Below are 14,129 nucleotides of genomic sequence, written 5' to 3'. Positions count from 1 at the left end.
TGAACAGTGTTGATTCCTGTTACCTCACAACAAGCACACTGGCAGTCTTAACAAGAACAGAAATCCAGGGAAGCCTGGGTGGCTCAGTCTGTTAAGCATCTGCCTTTGGCTCAGGTCACGATTCTGGGGTCCTGGGATTGAGTCCTGCATCAGGTTCCTTGCTCAACAGGGAGCCTGCTTCTCCCTCTGTCTCTGCCTGCTACTCCTCGCCCCCCCGCCTCGCTTATGCTCTCCCTTTCTCTGACAAATAAATAAAGGAAATCTTTAAAAAAAAAAAAATAGAAATCTGTACAACTTATAAAGAGATTTAATCTGGTAGTATGTATCAAAATTTAAACTGTGCAAATTAAAATGTACAAACCAACAATTATATCTTTGAAAATATATTGGAAGCAAATAAACAGACAAGTATACAAAGGCATATATCCAATGAATTATTTTTAACAATGAAAAATCAGAAAACTGCCAATCATTATTGGTCAAGTAAATGATGGTACAGCTATATGACATTATTTAGATATTTAAAAATATTAGCTCGATACATTTTAGTGATTATTATTAGTGATTATATTATTAGTGATTAGTGATATATTTATTATTCAGTAAGAAAAACAAGTTACAGTATATGTGATTCTGTTTGTGGATTTTATTGTTATTTTATTAACTAATGGTGAGGAGTACATGTATATACAAGCATTAAAAAAGTCTGGACTACATTTTCCAGCTATGTCTCCTGAAGCAAAGGAAACAAAAGCAAAAGTAAACTATTGGGACTCCATCAAAATAAAAACTTCTGTACTGTGAAGGAGACAATCAACAAAACTAAAAGGCAACTAGGGAATGGAAGGTATCTGCAAATGACATATATGATAAAGGGTTAATATCCAAAATATATAAAGAACTTACAAAACTCAACTCCCAAAAAACAAATAAATAAAGATAAAAAACAGGCAGAAGACATGAACAGACATTTCTCCAAATAAGACATACAGATGGCCAACTGACACATGAAAAGATGTTCATATCACTTACCATCAGAGAAATGCAAATCAAAAGTACAATGAGATAATATCTCCCACCTGTCAGAATGGCTAAAATCAAAAACACAAGTAACAAGAGTTGAACAGGATGTAGAAACAAAAGAACACTCCTGCACTTGTCTGGGGGAATGTAAACTGAAGCAGCCACTATGGAAAACAGCATGGAGGTTCCTCAAAAAGTTAAAAACAGAACTATGATTCAGCAATTGCACTACTGGGTATTTACCCCCAAAATATAAAAACACTAATTCAAAGGGATGCATGCACCCCATGTTTACAACAGCATTATTTACAATAGCCAAATTATGGAAGGAGCCCACATGTCTATCAATTGATGAAAGGATAAAGATGTGGTATACACAGACAGACTGACACAGACACACACAGACACACACACACACGCCACCCAAGATTATTATTCAGCTATGAAAAAGAATGAAATCTTGCCATTTGCAATGACATGGATGGAGCTAGAGAGTGTCACAGAAGGACACAAATACCATATGATTTCACTCACACGTGGAATTTAAGGAAAAAAAAAAAAAAGAAGAAAATAAGAAAAAAGAAGATAGAGGGGGGGAAAAGAGAAGAAAAACAAAAAATGGATTAACTAAAGAACCGATGGTCATCAGAGGGAAGGGAGTTAGGGAGATGGGTTAAATGGGTGATGGGGATTAGGGAGTACACGTATCACGATGAGCACTGCACGATACCTGGAATCACTGAATCACTATACTGTACATCTGAAACTAATAACACTAGGTTAACTAACAGGAATTATGAACAATTTAACATCAATCTTTTTTTTTTTTTTTAAAGATTTTATTTATTTATTTGTCAGAGAGAGAGCGAGCGAGAGCGAGCACAGGCAGACAGAGTGGAAGGCAGAGTCAGAGGGAGAAGCAGGCTCCCTGCGGAGCAAGGATCCCGATGCGGAACTCTATCCCAGGACGCTGGGATCATGACCTGAGCCGAAGGCAGCTGCTTAACCAACTGAGCCACCCAGGCGTCCCAACATCAATCTTTTTATGATGGCTATTTCTGGATGCAGGACTTTCATTTTCTCTGATCTCCTTAAAAATCAGATTTATAATCAGAGGTAAAGATACTTATTTCAATTTTGAAAAAGAAAAAAGACAACACTTAATGCATCACAAAGAAATTAAGAATCTGAAATATGGTGCCTTAGAAGAGTTGGTACACTAAAAGAACAAGACAATGACCACCATCTGCTGCTCCCATTCTAGCCTCGAATCTGCCATCCCAGTTTAGATAATGCCTTCCAACTCTACATCTTTCCTACATGGCCATTCATATTTAGTTCTCGAATTGTTATCTTTACTACATGTAAGAAGGAAAAAAACCAGGAATGTGAAAAGAACATGAGATTGGGAATCAGAGAGCTATATTTAACTCCTATCCTCACTATTGACTATGTGACCCTGATTAACCTCATCAACCTTAAATTATTTCTTTTAAAATATTTTTTTATTAAAAAAAAATTTTTTACGTTTTTTAATTATTATTTTTAAAGATTTTATTTATTTATTTGATAGAAGACACAGCAAGAGAGGGAACACAAGCAGGGGGAATGGGAAAGGGAAAAGCAGGCTCCCCACTGAGCAGAAAGCCAAGTGGGGAGCTCAATCCCAGGACCCTGGAATCAGGACCGGAGCCAAAGGCAGCTGCTTAACGACTGAGCCACCCAGACGCCCCAAGATTTTTTTATTTTTTTAAGTAAGCTTTACACCCAACATGGGGCTCAAACTCACACCAATTTCAGGAGTCATACGTTCCACAGACTGAGCCAGCCAGGCACTGCTAAACTTAAATTATTTGGACTACAGAAAGACACTCCCTATCTCATGGTTGTTGTGAAAATGTAAAGAATCTAAGTATAAACTATAGAGTTATGCAAACTGAAGTGCAATACAAACATCAGTTACTGTTGTTTAATTCAGATTTCCGCCCCCAGGCACAAGACTAGCACTCACCTGATGCTAAGTATCTCCCATTAGCAATCACGTTGTTACCACAAACTCGACATATCCACATTTCAATTCAGTGCTTTTCCTTTAAAACTGGTCCCCAACTTCTTTTGTCAAAAAAGCTATCATTTCCCCATTTTTCAGAACTTCAGTTTTTCCTAAAGCCTATCCATTTTTCCTCTAGAGTTCAACCCTTCATTTTCCAATGACATAACTCTTATTTTAGAGCCTGGAAACTCTTCTCTCTGCCTTTATATCTCCATCTTGCTCCAAGTCTTCCTGTGCATTCCTACCAGTTAAAACTGTCATCACCACTGTCATCAGGCTGCATCCCTACTCAAAAATCTTCCCCAGAGCTTCACAGTTGCCTACAGCAGAACACAAATCAATGGCCTACCATGCTCTGTAGCTTTTTTTTTTTTTTTGCAGCTCTCTTCTGTGACATCAGTATAGTACTTTACAGTTGCACTTAATTTAATTATCTATCTGCTCCTTTAAGAACGTGAATTTGCCAACTCTGGCTTAAAGCTACATTAACATTTAAAGGGCAGACTCTGAAGCATGATTTACCCTTATGGGAATCCCATCTCTCCCAATGACGCTCAGACGACCTGTAAACATCAGTTTATAATCCACAGACTGATAGGATACCTTTTACAGAGTGTATTTCAGACTCCTTTACTATGCAAGGACTAAAATAAAAGCTCTAAAGATGATGGCGATTATAACTTTAAACTCCAACATTCATGGACTTCATAATTACACTCTAGTTTACCTTTCTAGAAATATCTCCAACTATTTCTTTACAGGAAACTTATATTCTCTCACTTTATATAGCTCTGCCAGACACAAGTCCCCCAATTTCTATTATCGTGAATTTTACTCAGCCAACTATGGTCCAAAAACATGGTTCTGTTAGCACTTCTAGTGCTAACCTAACCACAGGTGGCCCACTCTTTTCCCTCTGAATTTACAGAGCTCTTACCAGCTATATCAAGTAGTAGGAATTATCAGAGGGAAAAAAATCTCACATCATAGAAGGACATTTGTTCCACCAGGATCCTCTTGGGATACAGTCAGCTATAAATGAGGGGGAGATGGGATATCAAACCATCTCCAACACTCGTGAAAAACACTGTCTACCCAATTTATCAACTGGAGATTAATTTACAGTTTCCTCTTTGAGAAACAGCCACCATAATGACTAGGTCAATTGTTCCAGTTTACTGTCAACTATTCAAAATTTAGAACTAGCTTCCTTAGGGCGCCTAGGTGGCTCAGTGTATTAAAGCCTTTGCCTTTGGCTCAGGTCATGATCCCAGGGTCCTGGGATCCAGCCCTGCATAGGGCTCTCTGCTTGGCAGGGAGCCTGCTTCCCTTCCTCTCTGCCTACTTGTGATCTCTATCAAATAAATAATAAATAAAATTTAAAAACAACAAAAAAAAAGAACTAGCTTCCTTATGGAGAAAACAAAGGGAAAAACCTCAATTTCTGACTTCCCAAACTGAACACATTCAGCCATTAGTCACTCTCTATTTGTTAAAAATCCAACATAAGCCAGAAACTCTGCTAGGTGCTGGAATTACAAGTCTCCACAGTAGCTTTCAGGTCCAGCAGAAGAGATAAAATTGAATGAACTAGGTATGTTAGACCAAAGTTTCATAGAAAAAGAACAAGAATTAGGAATAATTCTGTTTGATTTGCAATTCTGGAAATTGCAATTTGACCTCCCTGAGGGGTAACTGTGTGCTGCATCAATGAAAATGTTCACTACAAATGGAAGGTGTAGGTTACCCATGGGACTGAAAACTGGACTTCAAATCCCCCAAATCAGATTATTTCCACCTGATCTTACCCTTTTTCTCTGCCAAGAGGAAAACAAAAGAAAAAAAAGAAGAGTACGTCAGTCATTTTCCTCACATTCCCCCAAAGAGAACTTTTTCCATAGAAGTTCAGAGCCTCCAAAATGAAGCTCCAAGTAGACAAGCAACTTCATATAAGATAGCACCCAAAGAAAGCAGACAACAGGAATACTTTTAATAGTTTGGCTTTAGGTTTTTTTCCTATACAGAAAAAAAACATATGTGTATGTACGGACAGTTTGGTTTTTACAGAAATGAGAAAACATTATGCATATTGCTATACACCTTGTTTGAGCTGAATAACATAATGTGGGTATCTTTCCATCAATACATGTAAATGTATTACACATCTTGCTGTCCTGCCATTCATAAAAATTATGTAAAATGCATGACTTATATAACTTGAATTTGGAGTAAACAATCTAAAAAACAAAAGCCCCAATATAGAATATCAATAGATTTGTTATTCTGAATTAGTCTCTTTCATAAAAACTTTGTAAGTATTATTGTATTTAAACATGTTTTTTCATACATGCTATGTCATTTAATAACTTCTGCTTACCAGAAATTAAAAAAAAAAAAAAAAAGCCATTTAGATGAATTTAAGTCAAGTTTGCTATAAAACAGCTCTCCTGCCTCCAAATTATACCAACTATGGAAGCCACATCCATTTTTTTCTGTATTATTGTCACCAGCTGAAATATAACATCCAGGACTGTTCATGGTGTAATTTTTAAGGAATGGCAAGATCAAGTTGTGACACTCCCTTTAAATGTGAACTCAGGTTTTCTAAACTAATATTCACCTAATTATGTCTATAGCAAAAGTGTTATAGTTCTATGTTTCATTTTATAATGACTTGGTTTAAAAATGAAATCAAAATTATATATAGCAAATATTGAACTAGCTTAATTCTATTAAACCATATGTAAACATACAGCAATATCAAAAAAATTCGCAGAATAATGGCTAAAACAACCATGGATATATTAACAGTATGGTACTGATCTGACTAATATTTCAACAGATTTTCTGGACAGTTGCTGATCAATTGTTATGTGTAGAATGAGGGAAAAATAACGTGTATAGGCCCAAACCAGTAACAAGAAATGGAAATGAGTCACAATTATTTTCCTACCTTAACATAATTACAAGTATGAGAATTCAAAAGAGCAAAAACATGGGGAGTATGAAGAGTATGGGGTATCATTCCATAATCCTCACTGAACAGCTGTTAAAGAAACAAACCAATGAAAGAACGGGTGCATGAAGGCACTCACATATTAGGAAAAAGTAATTAGAAAGGACCTCAACTTCACTGAGGGATGCAAAGAAATGTCACCCTCTCAGGGACCACACAACAGAGGTCTGCTTATAGGCAATTAGGTTTATTAGGCTCACAATAATAAACAAATCAGAAATGTGATAATTAAAATTTACATACTTTTATCTATAACAGTAAGTATACCTCTTCGACCTAGCACACTACAATCTGCTTCTCTAGTGTCTGAAAGTAGCTAGCATTTGCAATCTATCTTTTTAAAAATTTCCCATAGTTCAAAATTTCCTACATTCTTATATACAAAGCTTTACACACAAAGTTCTTATTCATTATTGCAGGAGCTAAAATTATGTATTGCAGGGGTTAACATTTCTTGAAAATATAAATGAATATTAGGTACAAGCTGCCTCTGGCCTTGCTGGGTTTCCTGGAACAAACTTCTATGCCTTTGCACACGCAGGGTTACAGTACATGACTGTTTCCTTACTATTACCCCAAAACCCTGAGTATCTGTAGAGCCCTATCACCATTCTCAGAGCCCCCTCATTTCTATTAGTACACCCTGAGTAACCTTTTCACTTTTTCATGTATATGCCAATTATTTCAGAACCTACCTATTTACTATTCCTGCTGCCAAGAATGTTCTTGCCCAGCCACACAGCAGCCTTCTCACTTCTCCTGGTTCTTTATTCCAAAGTTACCAACCAGTGAAGACTTCCTTGGCCACGTTATCTAAACCTCCTAATCCTGATACTCATCTCCTTCCTTGTTTGTGTTTGTGTGTGTGTTTTGTTTTGTTTTTCTTCCTAACATGTATCTCTTATTCCTCATTTTTCTTGAATGCAGGATTTGGTTTGTTCACTGTCAAATTCCCAACATTTCTTGACCAGTGCCTGGCACATAGTAGGTACATGATAAATCCTAAGCCAAAATTTGTTGAGGTGGCTAGGACATCGTTTTTTGTTTTTTGTTTTTTTTAATAGATTTTATTTATTTATTCGACAGACAAAAGATCACAAGTAGGCAGAGAGGCAGGCAGAGAGAGGAGGAAGCAGGTTCCCTGCCAAGCAGAGAGCCCGATGCGGGACTCAATCCCAGAATCCTGGGACCATGATGTGAGCTTAAGACAGAGGCTTTAACCCACTGAGCCACCTGGGCGCCCCTAGGACATCTTTTCAAGGAAAAGTGAAATGACTTATCCATGTTAGATCATGCTTCTAAAAATATCCCCCTACACTCCATAAAAACCCAAATTCCCTTTCATAACTTCTTTCAAACTTGCAATAATGCTCCAAAAGTGTAATTATATTTATACAGAACCCCAATCTCCTATTATAAGGCAAAAACAATTTCTTACATATTCTTATATGTATTCTTATGATCCTTGTAGTAACTGGTTCAATGGTCTATTTTAAGTAATAACTGTATGAATGAATGTGTGTAGAAAGGGACTGCTAGATTTTCACTTGAGTTTCTTCAGCCACTATTACCTACACTACAAACGAGAAGCTTACATGGGTTAGAGAACAGCATTATCCAAAAAAGAACATTTTACTAGATATTCCTGTTTAAAAAAACATTTATAAGTTTCATACATCTGCAAAGTAAAGCATATAGCAAGTGTTAAAATGTTTGCTGAATGCATGAAAATTTAAAGACAGTTTCAAAATCAGAAGCCAAATAAAAGCTCTTCTCAAGCTTATACAATAAAAATTTAGGCTCAGAAATGTGGCTTTTCAAAAACAAAGGTCTTGTGTCCTCTGCCCTTCTGGACCTTATGAATTTGATTTGCTAAGAGTCAATCTGCCATACATTCTCAACTTGTATTTGTTAGCAAGGGCCAGAAAAATTCCGACACAAGAGTATTGCTTCACCGTCTTTCCTGTCATCCAACACACCAGAAGAACCAGGCCAATAATCAATACTAAATTTGACTAACAATAAAAGATTTAAAATCGACTAAAAAAAATTATTTTTAAAAAGTATACTGAGTTCCTATCTAATGTCCATCAGCAGATATTTCTTGACATAAACACCAACATAAAGCATTTCTTTTATAAAACTATTTTGGGTTTTAAACACAACCCTAAAATTAAAAAAAAAAAAAAAACACGACAGGAATGTTACTGAGAAAATGTGTTCATTTGGGCCACATTCTGTTACAACATTACAAAAAGCAAAAATACCTTCCCACCTAGCTTACAAACCAAATAACCCCCCAAATAAAATCCTTATGGTACTTCTGCTTCTCATGGTAATAGCCTATCAGAATGGGAAAGACCCTCTTTTTATCAAATACCGAAATATAATAATGTGATTCCTGATTAAACACAAATTTGTCTATTTAAATAATAAAGTCGTCTGTCACCTCCTAAGTTGCTAACTTTCCAACCCTTCGGATAAATCACACAATCAGCATCAACACACAACCTAGAAACTATTCAATAAAAACGATAAGCACATTTTCACAGGGCCCAAATCATTGCTCTACGTAAAGTCAAGTCGAGGCAAACATCGTTATCTAGCTTAATGACTTAGGCAGTAACGAGGCTCTATCAACAGCGAGCACATTAGTCTTCCCTGGTATGCAGGCACACACCACTTCGTGGTATGACCACACTCTGAAGAGTCATGATGGAAAAGACTAGATTACGAAACCATAAACAATAAACATAGTACATCCACCAGGCGGTGGAAGAAACTATTCCCCTCAAAAGCTGCCATTTCTCCTGTTCTCCTGCTTCTACTAAGGAAGTTGTGAAATCCGCAAACACACCCCATCCCAAATCTATCGGTGGGGCTGGCGGAGGCTGAGTCATTCCTAGGAGTAACTTTATACCGATCCTCGCACTCCCGGGTCGGGACAAAGGCATCTCTCCGATCCTCCCGCTGTGCGCTTCGTTCGGCCTCGGCCCAATTCCTCTCTCTGGTTTCCCAAGTCAAAGACAATATTAGGGCTAAGCCCGGTAGTGGTGACGACAAGGGAGAGTACGTCCCAGTGGGTTAGGCGTCCCTCCCCCTCGGCCACTCCCGAAATTCGGCCCGGAGCGCGTACACGGAGGGACCCCGGCGGCCCGGCCGAGGGAGCCGCAGGTAGGCCTGCACGGGGCGAGCCCGCCCCACATCTCCCGTAGCCCAGTGGCGCTCCGACTCGAACCGCGAGTCTCCTCAGGGGCTGTCGCGCCAGGGAGGCAGCCGCAGGGCAACACCTGCCGCGGCCGGATGCGCCAGACTCGCCGGCTCACAAACCGGCTAGCCAGTGGCGTTCGGCCCGGTGGGGACCCGGGCGTTCCCGGCCCACTGTGCCCAGGCTCGCCGAGCGGCTCCGGTGTCAGATGGGGGAAGGGGCCACGGGCGGCGACGGCACTTACCTGGCAACACCTCCTCCTCCGCCGGCGGCAGCAGCAGAGCCAGCAGCCCCTGGCACCATCTTCCGCCACCGCCTCGTTGTCGGCGGCGGCTACCAACCGCCCATCGGGCACCGCCAACCGACAAAACGGCCGGTGTCCCAGGTGCCGGTGGCGGCCCCGAACTCCGGGCGGGAAGGGAGGGGTCGGGGCGGAGGGGGTACGCTGTCAGGCCCCTCGGCTCTGGGTCGGGGGCCGGGGGTCAGGGGGCCGCGGCCAGTCAGAGCCGAGGGGCCGGAACGACTCGGGGACCCCAAGGCAGCGCCGAGGGCTCGGCAGGGCCGCGGACACCGCCGCGGTTGGGTTTGTTATTGTCGACTCCGTCCCTTCCTCCGCGGAGCATGCCGGGAAACGGTGGGCGGGGGGAGGGGTGCGCCGGGCTGCCCTGCCGGCGCAGAGACGCGCGCGCAGGTCCGGAAGTCGGCCGGGACCCGGGAAGGGGGGGTGACTCCGCCCATAGTCGTTGTCCGTAGGCCTGTGACTTGGCTGTCCTCTGGTGACCCGAGGAGAACGCTGGGGCGGCCTGTTGCGGTGCGAGCCGTCGTCCGGGCGCGCATTGCTCCAAGGTGATCTTGACCTTCCTTGCTACAGCGAGCTGGCCTGGGCTGGGCCGACTCCACCGAACTTTGGATTAGCCCCAGGTTAAACAACTTTTCTCTTTGAACCTGTCGCGGAGGAGCGGGGTCCACTGAGGTTCCGTGCGTTCGTCGCCTGCCCGCACACTCGGCCGAAGTCTGTAAGGGGATGACGAACCTGGCCGTGCCACCGCCAGGCTAGACTACCCCCACCTCATACCCCCACCGCCAGGACTGCGAGCAGCTGTTAAGTGTCTCGGGTAACTCTGCAAGTGTGGGGCGGCACAATTTTTCTCAGACCAGGTAAGGCAACGAAAACATCCAGGAGAGGAGAGAGTTGAGGTTTGGTCGATTGGAATGAAGGTGTAAGCGGCAAGACCACCAATTTTCAGCTCTATAAATACTGAATTTGTTCTCGAGTGGGTTAGCATGAGCACGCTAATGGGCGGGAAACAACTTGGGTGGAATCCTGAGTTTGTGAAGATGAACACTCACGAGCGATGACTTGAAGCCACAAGGCTTTAAGTATTAAAGTGTGGTTAGCAGAAGTTACACGTAGAATAATGATATAATACTCTAAATTCCTGTTCTGTCCAGATATATATGGTACGAGTCAAAGTTGAGAGGTGCTACCAGTGTCAGAGGCTCTTGAATTGGGTTTGCATAAAAATGAGTATTATCACTGTTTTCAAGAGCACCGAAACAAAAAATACTATTAGGAAGCGAAGTTTGCAGTCCTTCACTTGTCACGTGGAAACTGACAAAACAAAACATTGAACTACTGGTAAGCATTAGGGGTTTTTAGTTTCCTTCACACTTAACCGGTTTCTGAAAGTGATGTTTAAGAAGGACTTCATTTTACCACTTGCTTTTTAATTTCACACTCCTGCATATCCCAGAGAGAATCTTGTCTTTGGCAAGTCATTTCACTTGTTTAGTTTTTTTGGGCTAGAGTATTATACACTCAGCAAGATACAGCAGAGAAGTGAAAATTAAGAGACTAAATTGTTCTTATGCCTTGGGGGGAGGTACGAGCTGGCAAGACTGAAGAAGAAGGATGCTGATTTTATTAGTCACAGCATAGTAACCAGCACACAGAAAATAGGTGGTGGAGAGATTTTGCCAGAAAATTGGTGAGCAAAACAAACTACTAGGCCTATAAAGAATATAGGGGTGCTTAAACTTCACTTAGTTACCGTTGACATTCATCTTTACAAATATAATACAGCTTAGAATGTAGAAACATCACTGAACTATGTGAGTGGTAATCTATTAAATAATAAAGTGTTTTAAATGTTATTTGTCTCTCTGACCTCTTTCTTGGGGGGGAAAAAAATTCACTTTTCATCTTCTCTTAGTCATAGGTTGGAAGAAATGATCAGAAGAGAAGGTTCATACCTTAAAAGTTGACATCTTCTCCAGAGTGTAAGGTTAGAATTTGTATGCATTCAGTGTTGCTTCTTAGTGATTAGTGTAAATGTGTTAACATTAGCTTTGTTATGTATATGCAGATATCTAGACTAAATACTATTATAAGTTACTGATGCTGCTTATGTCAGTAGTAATAAGTTTCAACAAGTTGCATTTTGTCCTACCAAGGATATTGAAAACTCAATATACTCTCCCTTCCTTAGTAAATTAAACCAGCCAAAATCCCTCATGCAGCATTACTTTTTTTTTTTTTAAGATTTTATTTATTTATTTGACAGAGAGAGATCACAAGTAGGAAGAGAGGCAGGCAGAGAGAGAGGAAAGGAAGCAGGCTCCCCGCCCAGCAGAGAGCCTGATGCGGGGCTCGATCCCAGACCCTGGGATCATGATCTGAGCCAAAGGCAGAGACCTTAACCCACTGAGCCACCCAGGCACCCCAGGGAAGCTGGTTCTTTTTAGGATTATGTAGGGATTGCACAGAATCTGCAGGGAAGCACTAGAAATACTTCAACTCAATTCAGATCTTTAAAATCCTATTTTTCCTTCAGGTCTCCATTTCAGAGATTCTTTCTTTCTTTCTTTTTTTACTTATTTATTTATCTGTCAGAAAGAGAGAGCTCGCAAGCAAGGGGAGCAACAGGCAGAAGAAGAAGCAGGCCCAGGATCCTGAGATCATGACCCAGACCAAAGGCACCTGCTTAAACCAACTGAGCCGCCCAGGCGTCCCTCAGTGTCACTTTCTCAGGGAGTCCTTTCCTAACATTCCTGTATTTCCTCTAGATTATTATATCTTCTACTATTCATCTAACAGCTGAAATATAGGTCCTTTTTTAATAGAGGAACTGTTTCCTTATGGTGTACAGTAATCTGCATACAAACATTTGTTGACAGTACCCTACACTTTTTTCCAGTCCTTCAGTTTATACTTGGACTCACTTTAACTAGTCTCCATCATTTACTCTATCCAAGACCAATCTGATCATGCCTCTTCCCTAACCATCTTCATGGTTTTGTTTTGTATATGGATGCAATTTAGATTTTTTCAGGTAGCATAAGAATCTCTTCATCATGTAGCAACCCATCTCTTCACCTGTATCTCCTGGCACTTTTGCCCTTTACACCTGTGTTTCTTCCTCCAGGAATATTAATTCCACCTTGTTCCTTTTTCAAAGTCATTTTTTAAAACAGCTTAGACATCGATCAGCTTCTAACTTCTGGGCAATATAGTGATCCACACATCCTACTACATCTGCTCCATACCACACAACTATAAATTTTTGTCTCCCCTCTAAGTCTATGAAACTCTTAGGTTTAGAAGCTATGAATTACTAATTTTTAAGTTCCTAGAACTTTCTAGAGAGCTTGGCACAGACTTAGCAATGACTAAAATATTTATATTGAAGATTGAGAAGTTACTATGAAAAATGCTTGTCCTCAAATATCTCAAAGTCTTGTACAGACAACCATTCAAAAATCACTGTAGTGACAAGTTTAAATGACATTAATTCCTTATCCAGAATAAATCAAGATACTGGGAAGATCTAGTTTACAGCTTAATTTTGTTTACTGCCTGATTTGGGATTTTATTTTGCATGCATTAGATGCTTCTCAACTTTTTGTCATTACACTCATTTTCTTTTAGGTTCTGTTCAAACACCCAGCAACTGTGATTAACATAATTTGACTTTTTTCAGAGAATGAATCAGTTAGCCATTTTTAAAGTTAACTCCTTTTTAAAAGTGTTGCATTTTGTTTTTAAGATCATAGCTAATGATGTATAAAACATGGTCATGCACTACTTAGAGGCTTCTGGTACTATGATTATTAAGTTAATGTTTTTAGTACTATTTACAGACATTAAAGCTGCCTTACTCTGTCTGTTGGTACTCACATATTATTAATGATAATGATGATAGTAAACTTGGTGAGTGTTTATCTTCAAAGCTAGTGCTGAGCTTGATGAGCTAGTGAGCAACACTGATTCTAATGCTGCAACACATGCAGGACTTCTAGCATGCTTAATTTTTCAACAGATTTAAAGCAGTAGATGGAGATAAAATACTTTTGGTCATTTTTCACATTAAGTTTTTGTCTCATTACTTTAAGAGCTTTTTAACAAAATGTCCAAAGATAAAGCCGGACTGTCTTTTTTTTTTTTTTTTTAAGATATTTATTTATTTGAGAGAGGGAGAGTAATGGAGGGAGAAAGAATCTGAAATAGACTTGGCATTGCACACAGAGCCAGACTCGGGGTTTGATCGCACAACCATGAGATCATGACCTAAGCCAAAACCAAGAGTTGGACATTCCACTGACTGAGCCACCCAGGTGCTCCTCAGCTGGACTGTCTTAAAGCAAATCTTGTCACTTTTGCAGATATAGATTAGACTAAAACATCAAATGGTGGTAGTTGGATTTTGAATGGTGTCTTTCAGAGCTCTTTTATTGTGACACACATTAAAAAATACGTTTAAACATTGTGACCTGGTACATACATATAGGCCTCTATCGATGAAACCATGTTTTATGAAAATAATAACTTA

The 14,129-nt window shown here is 40.1% G+C and overlaps 1 protein-coding gene across 4 annotated transcripts in view; it reads right to left on the bottom strand.

Annotated features, from left to right (window-relative positions):
• RB1CC1 (RB1 inducible coiled-coil 1) overlaps nucleotides 1–9,685 on the bottom strand; it is a 100,826-nt gene extending 91,141 nt beyond the window's left edge. For 3 of the 4 annotated variants that reach the window (XM_059166457.1, XM_059166460.1, XM_059166461.1), the window contains exon 1: nucleotides 9,545–9,685. The gene's annotated coding sequence lies outside the window, so the exon portion shown is untranslated. The remainder of the gene's footprint in view (nucleotides 1–9,544) is intronic. The other variant, XM_059166459.1, reaches the window with a different exon arrangement.
• Between the last annotated feature and the right edge of the window lie 4,444 nt (nucleotides 9,686–14,129).

The sequence above is a fragment of the Mustela lutreola genome, chromosome 3, assembly GCF_030435805.1.
Source record: "Mustela lutreola isolate mMusLut2 chromosome 3, mMusLut2.pri, whole genome shotgun sequence".
Taxonomy (NCBI): Eukaryota; Metazoa; Chordata; class Mammalia; order Carnivora; family Mustelidae; genus Mustela; species Mustela lutreola.
The sequence above is the reverse complement of the archived record's forward strand: the minus strand, read 5'-3'. Positions and strand labels throughout refer to the sequence as shown.